Below are 12,023 nucleotides of genomic sequence, written 5' to 3' on the forward strand. Positions count from 1 at the left end.
CTGCCGAACATTATTACTGGAAGAATAATGTGTGCCTAAGGTGCGGCAACCCCGGTCACTGGGCTAGGGATTACCCTATGATGAAGACTGAGGACTGCCCGAAGACTCAAGGGCGAGTGTTCGCCCTCATGGAACAAGAGGCCAAGGAATCCACCTCAGCGATTTGAGGTACACTCCCAATTTGTGATATTAAAGTTAGAGCCTTAATTGACCTTGGATCTTCTCACTGGTTTGTTGCACCCCACTTTGTTTGCCATTCGAATGTTGCACCTACACACCTTAACTACACCCTGGTAGTATGCACACTAATGGGAGGCTCTATGGAAATAGATAGAGTGCATAGGCAGTGTAAGGTTTCAATTAATGAACATGACCTGCCCATGGACCTGATTCATTTAGATATTCAAGACTTTGATGTTATTCTGAGCATGGACTGGTTGTATACACACCATGCTACTGTCAACTTCCATGAAATGACCATGACTTTGAGGCATCCTAACTAAGTGGAGTTGCATCCTAACCAAGTGGAGATGCTGCCCCGCTACACTTTGTCTCTGCCCTCCGTGCCTCTCGCCTTTTGACTAAGAAATGTGAAGGGTATCTAGCTTGTGTAGTAGAAAATTCGGGTGTTCAGTCCCAATTAGAAGGGATACTCGTGGTGAAGGAGTACCCTGAGGTATTCCCTGAAGAACTATCGTCCCTACCTCCAGTAAAGGAAATTGAATTTGAGATAGATGTAGTCCCAGGCACCGTTCCCATCTCTAAGGCACCTTATAGGATGGCCCCAGCAGAGTTGAAGGAATTAAAAGAGCAGTTGAAAGAATTGTTAGATAAGGGGTTTATCTGACTCAGTGTGTCACCCTGGGGTTCACTTGTCCTATTTTTGAAGAAGAAAGATGGGTCCCTGAGGCTATTCATAGACTATAAGTAGTTTAACCAAGTAACGATAAAGAATAAGTATCATCTGCCTAGTATCGATGACCTCTTTGATCAGCTCCAGGGGGCCCAGGTGCTTTCAAAGATCGATCTTCGATTAGGGTATCACCAACTAAGAGTGGAGGAAGGGGACATCCCGAAGACGACCTTTAAAACTCCATACAGTCATTACAAGTTCCTTGTGATGCCGTTTGAATTAACCAATGCCCATGCTGCATTCATGAATCTGATAAATAGGGTGTTCCGACTTTTTCTAGATGACTTTGTGGTGGTCTTTATTGATGATATTCTGGTATACTCAAAAAGATGGGAGTTACATGAGCAGCATCTAAGATTTGTTTTTCAAACTTTAAAGTCAGAAAGGTTGTATGCCAAATTAAGTAAGAGTGAGTTTTGGCTTCACAGCATAACCTTCCTGGGTCACATTATTTTCAGGATGGGATCACGGTCAACATAAATGGGAGAGACCAGCAAATGTGACTGAAGTTTGTAGTTTCCTAGGACTTACCGGATACTACAGGTGCTTTGTGGAAGGATTCCCAAAGATAGTGCTTCCCCTAACTCGATTGACCCAGAAGAGTGTAAAATATGTGGTCAGAAGATTGCGACAGAAGTTTGCAAGAACTTAAGAAGAGACTGACCACCGCCCTGATCCTAGCATTGCCCGAGGGAAATAAAGATTTCATGATTTATACTAATGCGTCCCATAAGGGGCTCGGGGGTGTACTAATGTAGAGAGGAAAGGTTATTGCTTATGCCTCTAGGCAATTAAGGTCGTACGAGCAAAACTACCCCACTCATGATTTGGAACTCATGGTAGTAGTATTTGCACTGAAAATCTGGAGACACTACCTCTATGGGGCCCAGTTTAAGGTGTTTATGAACCACAAGAGCCTCAAGTACTTGTTTTCCTAAAGAGAGTTAAATATGAGGCAAAGGAGATGGATGGACCTACTGAACGACTATGATTGCGCAATCGAATACCATCCAGGCAAGACTAATATGGTGGCTGACGCCTTAAGTCAGAAAACCGTGGTCTTCGTGGCACAATTGATGGTGCAAGAAATGAAGTTAATGGAGGATGTAGTGGAGTGGCACCCATCTAAACCTCTTGGTGAAGAGAGTGAAGTATTGTCACGCCTAAGGGAGCCCCAACTCTTTCAACAAGTCTGAGCGGCTCAGAAAGAAGATCCCCAACTGATGAAAATTCTCAAAGAATTGAAAGTGTAGGGAAAAGATGATTTCTCCATAGGCAATGATGAACTGTTAAAGGTTTAAGGGCCGAATATGTGTTCCCAATGATGAAAGTGCGAAAAGAGCCAATCTAGAAGAAGCACACCACTCTCACTACATGATACACCCTAGGGGTACAAAGATGTATCAGAATCTGAAAAGAATCTTCTGGTGGAAAAACATAAAGCGCAACGTGGCAAAGTTTGTGGCTAAATGTCTAACGTGCCAACAAGTGAAGGCAGAACATCAGAAACCTGCTAGACTATCACAAACCTTTCCCATACCAGAGTGGAAATGGGAACACATCACAATGGACTTTGTCTCTGGGTTACCAAGGTCAAGTGCAGGGCATAATGGTATATGGGTCATAGTGGACCTACTAATTAAGGTTGCTCACTTCTTACCAGATCGCACGACTTATACGTTGGACAAGTTGTGAGACTTCATGGGATTCCTATTAGCATTGTGTCAGACAGGAACCCTAGGCTCACTTCTGGATTTTGGTCAAGCCTACAATCAGCTTTGGGGACCGAACTTACCTTCAGCACAGCCTTTCATCCCCAGACAGATGGCCAATCAAAAAGAACCATTCAAACACTGGAAGATATGTTAAGGGTGTGTGTCATTGACTTTAAAGGAAGCTGGGAGGACCACTTGCCCTTGATAGAGTTTGCCTACAATAATAGCTTCCAAGCTAGCATCCATATGGCATCGTATGAGGCCCTATATGTGAGAAAATGTAGATCTCCCATCACCTGGGATGAGGTAGGCGAGAGGAAATTACTGGGGCCTGAAATAGTCTAGATAACTTTTGAGAATATTGCCTTAATTAGAGAATGGCTCAGGACAGCCAAAAGTCGGCAAAAGAGTTACACCGATAATTGTAGGAGAGACCTCGCATTTGAGGTGGGAGACCGGGTCTTCCTGAAGGTATCGTCAACCAAGGGCATTATGAAATTTGGTAAGAAGGAAAATTAAGCCCATGGTTCATTGGTCCTTTTGAAATTTTGGAAAGAATTGGGAGTGCAGGATACCAACTTGCCCTACCTCTTAATTTGGCCAATATCCATAATGTCTTCCACGTATCCCTGCTAAGGAAGTGTCATCCTAACCCATCCCATGTTTTGGAATACAAGCCAATCCCACTCAGAGAAGACCTAACCTACGCTGAATGACCAATTATGATATTGAACCGAAGAGCGTAGGTGTTTTGTAATAGAGAAATTCCCTTGTGACAGGTGCAACGTGGGAACAGGAGGATGAAATTAGGGAAAAATACCCCCACCTCTTTGATTAATGATTTGGGGGACAAAATCCTTTTTAAGGGGGGATGATGATGGGCCACAATTCAACTGAGCCTGATCACTCGCGGCAGTAGAGAGAAGGAAGTCAAAAGAGACGGGAGCGCACGCCCGGTGCTAAGGGCGAAGGATAGCGTAGTCCGTGTGATTTGGCCTAGTGTTGTCCATATAACATGGAGGCAACGTCGTGTGCAAATGAGGGTATTGCCACTGGTATACGGGCCAACGTCGTGGGCAGGCCAGGCTAACACCCTGCGTGAAAGGCAGGAGATGTAACACCGTGCGTGAGATGTGGTGATGCAATGCATGGAATCGAGTAGTGTCGCAAGCGAGTTTCACCGTTTGGAGCATCACCGCGAGTGAGTATCCCATGTTTTGGAATACAAGCCAATCCCACTCAAGGAAGACCTAACCTACGCTGAATGACCAATTATGATATTGAACCGAAGAGCGTAAGTGTTTCGCAATAGAGAATTCCCCTGTGACAGGTGCAATGTGGGAACAGGAGGATGAAATTAAGGAAAAATATCTCCACCTCTTTGATTAATGATTTTGGGGACAAAATCCTTTTTAAGGGGGGGATGATGTAAGGGCCACAATTCAACTGAGCCTGATCACTCGCGGCAGTAGAGAGAAGGAAGTCAAAAGAGACGGGAGCGCACGCCCGGCGTTAAGGGCGAAGGATATCGTAGTCCGTGTGATTTGGCCTAGTGTTGTCCATATAACATGGAGGAAACGCCGTGTGCAAATGAGGGTATTGCCACGGGTATAAGGGCCAACGTCGTGCTCAGGCTAGGCTAACACCCTGCGTGAAAGGCAGGAGATGTAACACCATGCGTGAGATGTGGTGATGCCACGCATAGAATTGAGTATTGTCGTAAGCGAGTTTCACCGTTTGGAGCATCACCGCGAGTGAGTATCACCGTCTGAAGCATTGTTGCGAGCGAGTATTGTCGTCTAGAGCATCGTCGCAAGTATGTCGCCGTCTGGAGGATCGCTGCAAGTACGTCGTCGTTTGGAGCATCGCCGCGAGCGAGTATCGCTCTCTGGAGTATCGCCACGGGCATCGTCGGGAGTGAGTGTCATCGTTTAAGAACATCATCACAAGTGTGTTGCCGTCAGCGGTGTCAGCGCCGCGCCTACCTATCAGTTCCACGTGAGTGAAGCCATCCACAACTCTTTTCTCAACCACCCAGCGACATCAACCATAGTTGGCCTCACCTACCCACGTGCCTATAAATGGCGCCCCTCCTCACCCTCAGACTCGTTTTCCCTCAAACTTTCTCTTTCTAGAGAGCCTTATGCTACTGTCGTTGGGAGGTTGTCGATTGGAGCAAGGGCTGACCTGCACGTGAAGGCCTAGGAGTGAGGCGGTTGTGGGGGAGCAAGGGGCGACCTGCGCAAGGAAGTTTAGGGGGCGTTGTGACCTTTATGTAAGTAGATTTAATGTTATGCCTTGAGATTTCCATTGAGTGATGGGATATAAAGAATAGGCAAATGGTAGGTTAAATGCAAGAGCGTAGAAATGCATGAGTATTCATTTATTGCCAATGAACTTGGAAAAAAATTATAAAGGAGATCTTCTAGCCAAACTTGCTGATTCAACTTGTAAATGGTATGTATCATGGTAGTAACATGTTAATACTTGTGGGAAGGAAAATTTTCCAGAAACCGTGAGGGCTCATGTTAATGATGCTCCACAACAATGTTCCATGTAGAAAGTGATAAGCGCCATATTGATGTGATTATTTCATGATGAAAGTTTCATGATAAGTGCCAAAATTTCGTTGAAGATATTCATGTGTAAATTTTATGCTACAATTCATGTAATGAATGTTTCGTGTTAACTGTCATACTGATATGATAAGAATGTGGTTTATCTGTTACGAAGCATTGAATTGGCATGAATGAATAGAATGCTCAAGCAAGAGATGAGGCCCTAATGATAACCACTATGCAATGGGACACCCATTGGTAGTGAACACTGCTCTATTATATCAATGTGAGAATGGCTATTGTTTGTGGATACTGGCCACTATGCGATAGGTCATCTATCGGTAGTGGAGATTGATGCTCTAAGATAGTAATGCTGGCATATTCCCTAACCTGTATAATGACAGGAACTGGTTAGGGGAGAAAAGATAGTCGCTCCCTGTGATTCATGAGATGAGATATGTGATTGATTGACGCCTTGCAAGGTTAAGGCATGTCGAACCCCCAATGCCCGCTAGGGACTGTGTGTGTGAGTTGAGGGTATTACGAAGCGAATTACCCCACTTGTCATTACCCTCCCTCCTGTGGGATGGTAGAAGTCTTAAGAAATGAGTTTAGCTTGGCCTGATAGATAGGACTTCTACTAGCAGGAGTAGGTGAACTAGGGAGTGAGTGTGCAATAAATGAATTGTGACTGTGATTTCCTGAAGTTGTGATGACTGCATGATATTGTCTATAATTGATGCACTATTGCTTGGATATCCTATTTATAATTGATGTACTGATCTGATGACCAATATGCATGACTACTGCACTACCACTGATTATGATCTACTGTTTATTGCACATGGGTAGACTTGTTACCAAAATATAACATTAGATCTGCTTACTGAGCTTCAACGCTTATTCCATTATTCTTCCTCCTTGTAGACTGAAAGTGACAGGTTCAGAGTTGGGAGTGCGAGTTGCAGCTAAAGATCAAAGCAGTCATTCAAAGAAGGACTTTAAGATCTTGTAGGTAGCTGGGCTCTAAGCCCAATTTGTACTACTTTCTTTGAACTATGTAACTCTGGGCCCTGGAGCCCTGAACTCTATTGTACTACTTTAGTGGTGCAATGTAATGTAATGAAACATCTTTTCTTATGAATGAGTTTGCTAAGTTTTAAATTTTTAGGCTTGCGAGCATCGACTTTCCTTGGTTTGCTTGATTACTGAGAATAAGGCGTTGAGTCTGCTCTTATCCAAGTAACAAACACTACGTTGGGATCACGAACCCGTGCCTGGTCACCCTCCATCATTAGGGATAAGGCGGTCAGGGGCGGGGTCATGACATGCGCTCTCATGCACATGCCCTCACCATCTCACACCCATGCCTCTCCTCACCACACTCCATCTGCGCCTCATCTCCCACACTCCTCGTCTTCCCACTCCTAACCACACTCCATCTGCACCTCATCTCTCAACACCCACATTTCTATCCGTGCCTGACACTTGCACATACTTGCCCGCGCCTTTGCACCCATACCTCTACCTGTGATATTACACCCTTGCCTCCATCCGCGCCCTTAACACCCTCATTTCTATCTGCCCTTAGCTACACACTTGCATGTCTTTGTCTGCTCCTACAACCTCTGTATCATCACTAATCTCTATCCTCCCCTACATTCTTTCATAACCTCCCATCCGCCCTAACCCATGTTCGCCCCTATTTACTCATCCATCTTACACCTTTCACCCATCTGCCTTATCACACCCCAACTCTTACATGAGTCTTAACTCCCATCTACACTTACTAGGCCCCAACCTCCACCCGCCCTTATCACCCGTTAACCTATTACACCCTCACCCTACACACTCTTACCACATATCACATCTCCATCCGCCATATCATTTCTAACCTTTAACCGCCCCTTGTATTTCCACTACCCTATCCACTCCTTTGATCCCATTAACCCTTTTTCCACTCTCATTTCTCTCTGAATCATACTTTAAATGCTTCATTTATTTCATCTTATTTTTATCTCATTATTTCTCTTATCTCTCTTTATTTGTTGGTTGCTTCTCTCACTTCTTGATTACTCAACTTGGGGTTATCCTGAGATAGTGTCTCAATGTCCTAATTCTAGGATTGCTACTCTAACCACTTTCTCTCACAATGAATTCGAGTCATAAGAGACATTGATTCTCTTACACTTAGTTGCTCGGGTCGGGGTCCTGAGTTAGCTTTCTTTAGAATTCTGACTCTTTCGCTACTCTAACCACCAGGTCACATAGTGCTTGGGTTGAGAGGGGCTTCCTTCTCTCTCATTTCTTTTCTCATTTGACTACTTTTAGGGGGCTCTTCGGTTTAGTGACATAGTTATAGGTTCAGCTATGTAACTTCACTTTTCAAACCCTTCGGGTACCAAGGCTTCCAGCCTAGTGCTTTTCTCGTCTCCCGTAATACCTATTGGGAGAGGTTACGCCGAGAGGCTGCCCAATTCTCTTCGGGTCGTCTCGTCACTATTTTCCTCGTCTTCTTCTTTCTTCTAAACCAACTCTCATTTACCCATTCTTATTCTTCCTCTTTCTTCCCTCTCGTCTTTAAGCCACTCAACTTACAAATTAGAGCCACTCATCCATTAAGAGGTACATCAAAGAGGAGTATATTCTATTCGGATTCCATCAGCAATCATTAAGTGAGATTTTTAGGTGAAGTGTTGAGTCTTGAGAGGGGACCGTATCCAAACCGCGCTCTAAACAATCGGAAGGCTTTTATGTATTGATCTAAGAGGGCGACAGCTTGGGCTTATCCCTCGAACTCAAACCACAATGAGGTAGGTGCTCGAGTCCATCTCTTCATCGCTTCTAAAACCTCTCATAGTTGGACATACATATCCACACGTGACACATGAGCCACACACGCGCTCGTACAAGTCCAGTGGACCCAGGTCCCCGAGGGAGCCAGGGCTAGGCGGATCCAGGCCCGACCACATTGGACTGTAGGTTATGAGTACTACTGAGTTAATTTGAGAAAGCAAGTGTGGATTATGGTCCACAGTAGAAGATGGAGTGCTTCAGAATTACTAATTCCTAAACCTTAAGCATCATATTCCCATCAAATTTATTTTCTTAGATATTGATTAATTTTAGAATAATTATTTTAAGATTTTAAATATTTTATTTTATTTTTTTTGTTTGTAAAATATATTTATTAAAAATAAATTAACAAAAAATAAAATTGTATTTTTCAATACTTATAAAATAATATGGCTATAGGGGCCCATTGGACCCCATTATGTTTTGCATGGGGGGCCCACTATGTGAACCTTTTTGGCACACCACTTTTAGTGGGGCCATGGGGTCATGCCCCACTTTGTGGAAGCTTCCTATTCTCATGGAGCTAGGTGCCACTTTTAGTGGGGCTAAAGGGGGAGCCACGCCCCACTTTTAACAAAATCCACTTTTTGTGGAATAAAGCCCCCATGCCACTTTTTGAGGGGCAATGGGGGTTACGTACCACCCCATGAGATAACATTTTGGTTTTGATTTTAAATTTGAAAATATCCCTTAAGATATGAGAATTAGTTATTTGAAATCAAAAATATATTTTGAAATATTTAATTGGTTAAAGAAATATAAATTTATTGACTGGATACAATGTATATGATATTTAAGGATATCTCTTATTTGATGGGATAAAGGTCTAAGAACTCAATGATAAGGTTCTGGCCCCTTCCTTTTGATCATGATGGCTGATATAAGAAATAGATAACTTAAATCTCTCACCCCACAGGTCTCCAAGTTCAAAAGATCATGATCAAACTTTGTTGATGGCTATCTCTATGGAAACCCTATAAATAGGGTTCTCTTCTCCCATTCTCTACAAGCCTCTCTCTCTTCTATGTTCCTACTTTCTCTCTAAGGGGTATGCCCCACTTTAAAATCTCTTCTTCTCTCTCATAAATATTCTCTCTCTCATAAATCAAGTTATAAAGGGTGGCACGCCCCACCTAGGTAGAGCAGGTGGTGCACTCTACTTACACTCAGGTTGAGATTTATTTTATTGTGGTTCATAAGCTCTCATAAGCTCTCAAAAGATAGTTAAAGCTTTCCAGATGTGAGATTGATCTTTACACTCGGGTTAAGATTTATTTTATTGTGGTTCCTATGCTCTCAAGAGATAGTTGAAGCTTTTCCAGATGTGAAATTGATATTTACACTCAAGTTGAGATTTATTTTATTGTGGTTCCTAAGCTCTCAAGAGATAGTTGAAGCTTTCCATATGTTAGATTGATCTTTTGAACTCACGCGCCATTGGAGGAGAGACCCAGTATGGGATGGTTGAGGTAATTTTCCCATCTTCCGGCGTTCTTATTTTTATTCATGCAGTTCATTATTTCTTAGTCTTGTTTTCGTCTACTATTTTTTTAAGGAAGAGACCCTTTTTATTTATACAGTCCATTATTTCTCAATCTTGTTTTCCACTTCTTCTTTTTTAAGGAAAAGACCCAATGTGCGGTGCTTCAAAGACCGGTTAAGGTACGCTTCCGGCATTCTCATTTTTATTGATGCAGTTCATTATTTCTCTATTTCATTCAAAGTCCAGCCGGTTGAGGTAATCTTCCTGTGTTCTTATTTTTATTCATGCCCTCAGCAAGTGAGGGCCATCTTAGTTATTTTATTTATTTCTTTTGAGTTGAAATAATTGTATAGGACTGTTGTAATATATATATATATATATATATATATATATATATATATATATATATATATATATATATATATATATATGGAAGATATTACAAAATGCATATAGGAGAAAATGAACAGTGATTTCTCCTACCCTCATCTCCATCCAAACTTCATAGCATGATCACGATTGTCTGGTAGTATTTCACTTTTTCTTTTTTTTCTACAAATCAGAATGACTTGAAATTTGGAGCGTGTGTACATCTTAGTGAGGCACACCTAATAAAAATATATAAAAAAAAAATCATAAAATATAAATTGATCAAAATACTCTTGAAATTTTTGGGGCTATTTTGGTCAATTTATATTTTGCGAGTTATTTTTTTCATATTTTTATTAGGTGCGCCTCACTAGGATATATACAAATTTCAAATTTTAAATCATTCTGATTTGTAAAAAAATAAAAATTTAAATACTACCGGACAACTGTGATCGTGCGATAAAGTTTGAATGGTGATGAGGGTAGGCGAAATCACTGTTCATTTTCCCCTATAAGCATTTTGTAGTATCTTCTTATATATATATATATATATATATATATATATATATATATATATATATATATATATATATATATATAAACTTAGAAGGGGTGTGATTGGTGTATATATCAATAAAATGACTACTTTTTGTTTAAAAAATTATTTTAATAGGTAACTTAATTATTAAGAAATGAAAATTTTAAAATTTTTACAAAAGTACAATGGCATTTTGGAAGTTAGTGTCCTGGAATTTATTTGTAGAGTGTCATTGTCTTTTAGTAAAAATTTCAACTTAACCGTTTATGGAGATGACAAAAATACCCCTTGTCTTGTTGTAATATTTACAAAATTGCCCTTACTTAATGATAAAAATATCACAAAAAGTAATTATTTTTTAAAATAGACAACAAAATTAGTAAATATACCTTTCACAACTCTCTCTATCTTTAACCTTTATAACTTGAAGGATTGTGAAGTTTAGATTATCTCATATATATATATATATATATATATATATATATATATATATATATATATATATATATATATATATATATATATATATATATATATATATATATATATATATATAAATATATAAGGGAAAATTGCGTACAGACCCCTAATTCCCCATCGTATTTCATGGTATACCCTTCTTCTATTTTTCTTTCAAGTGGCATAAAAAATCCCTTAAGTATTTCACCGACCCCCTCATCTCTTCTCTCCCACGTTTATTCACTTTTGGCTACAAAAACTAGCCCCAACAATTTTTTTATTCCATCTCAATCCAAAAACTTTTTTAAAAAGTGTAAAATAAGGTTCAAAAGGATTTTGGATTGAGATGGAATAAAAAAATTTGTTGGTGTTAGTTTTTGTGGCCAAAAGTGAATAAATGTGAGAGAGAAGAGATGAAGGGGTAAGGTAAAATATTTGAGGGTTTTTTATGCCGCTTGAAGAAAAATAGGAGGGTCTAACGTGAAATAAGATGGCGAATTAGGGGTCTATACGATATTTTCCCTATATATAATGTAATAAAAGTATAAAAAAAATAATTCGTAAAATATAAATTGACCAAAATACGCTTGAAACGTTTTGGGAGTATTTTGGTCAATTTATATTTTGTGAATTATTTTTTTTATATTTTTATTAGATTCTACTATTTTATACACCCCAAATTTCAAGTGATTTGGATTTGTAGAAAATAAAAATGAAAATTCAAATATGAAATGAGATCGTGACCGTCATATCGGCCAGATTCAATCTGGGCATTGGACGTTTACTGTAGCAGTCAGCCTATGTGTATAGGACCTCAAAGGATCACCATTAAAGTTAGCATAGATCTCTAGAAAAATTATCACATGGGTGTGGGACTTGACTTTTCTAGAGATATTTGCCAAATTTAATGGTGATCCTTTGGGGTCCTACATACATGGGTATGGGAGCGTCTCACAAGGTCATTTCCTCTATATATATATATAGGAAAAATTTCTTGTACGCCCATGAGCTTACCGCTACAGTAAATTTCCAATGGCCCAGATCGAATCTGGGCCGATCTAACGGTCACGATTTTCCGAGAGTGTTTGAATTTTAATTATTTTTCTACAAATCAAAATGATTTGAAATTTGG

Source organism: Amborella trichopoda, chromosome 6, assembly GCF_054954075.1.
Source record: "Amborella trichopoda isolate Santa Cruz 75 chromosome 6, AtrichopodaSantaCruz75HAP2 v2.0, whole genome shotgun sequence".
Classification (NCBI taxonomy): Eukaryota; Viridiplantae; Streptophyta; class Magnoliopsida; order Amborellales; family Amborellaceae; genus Amborella; species Amborella trichopoda.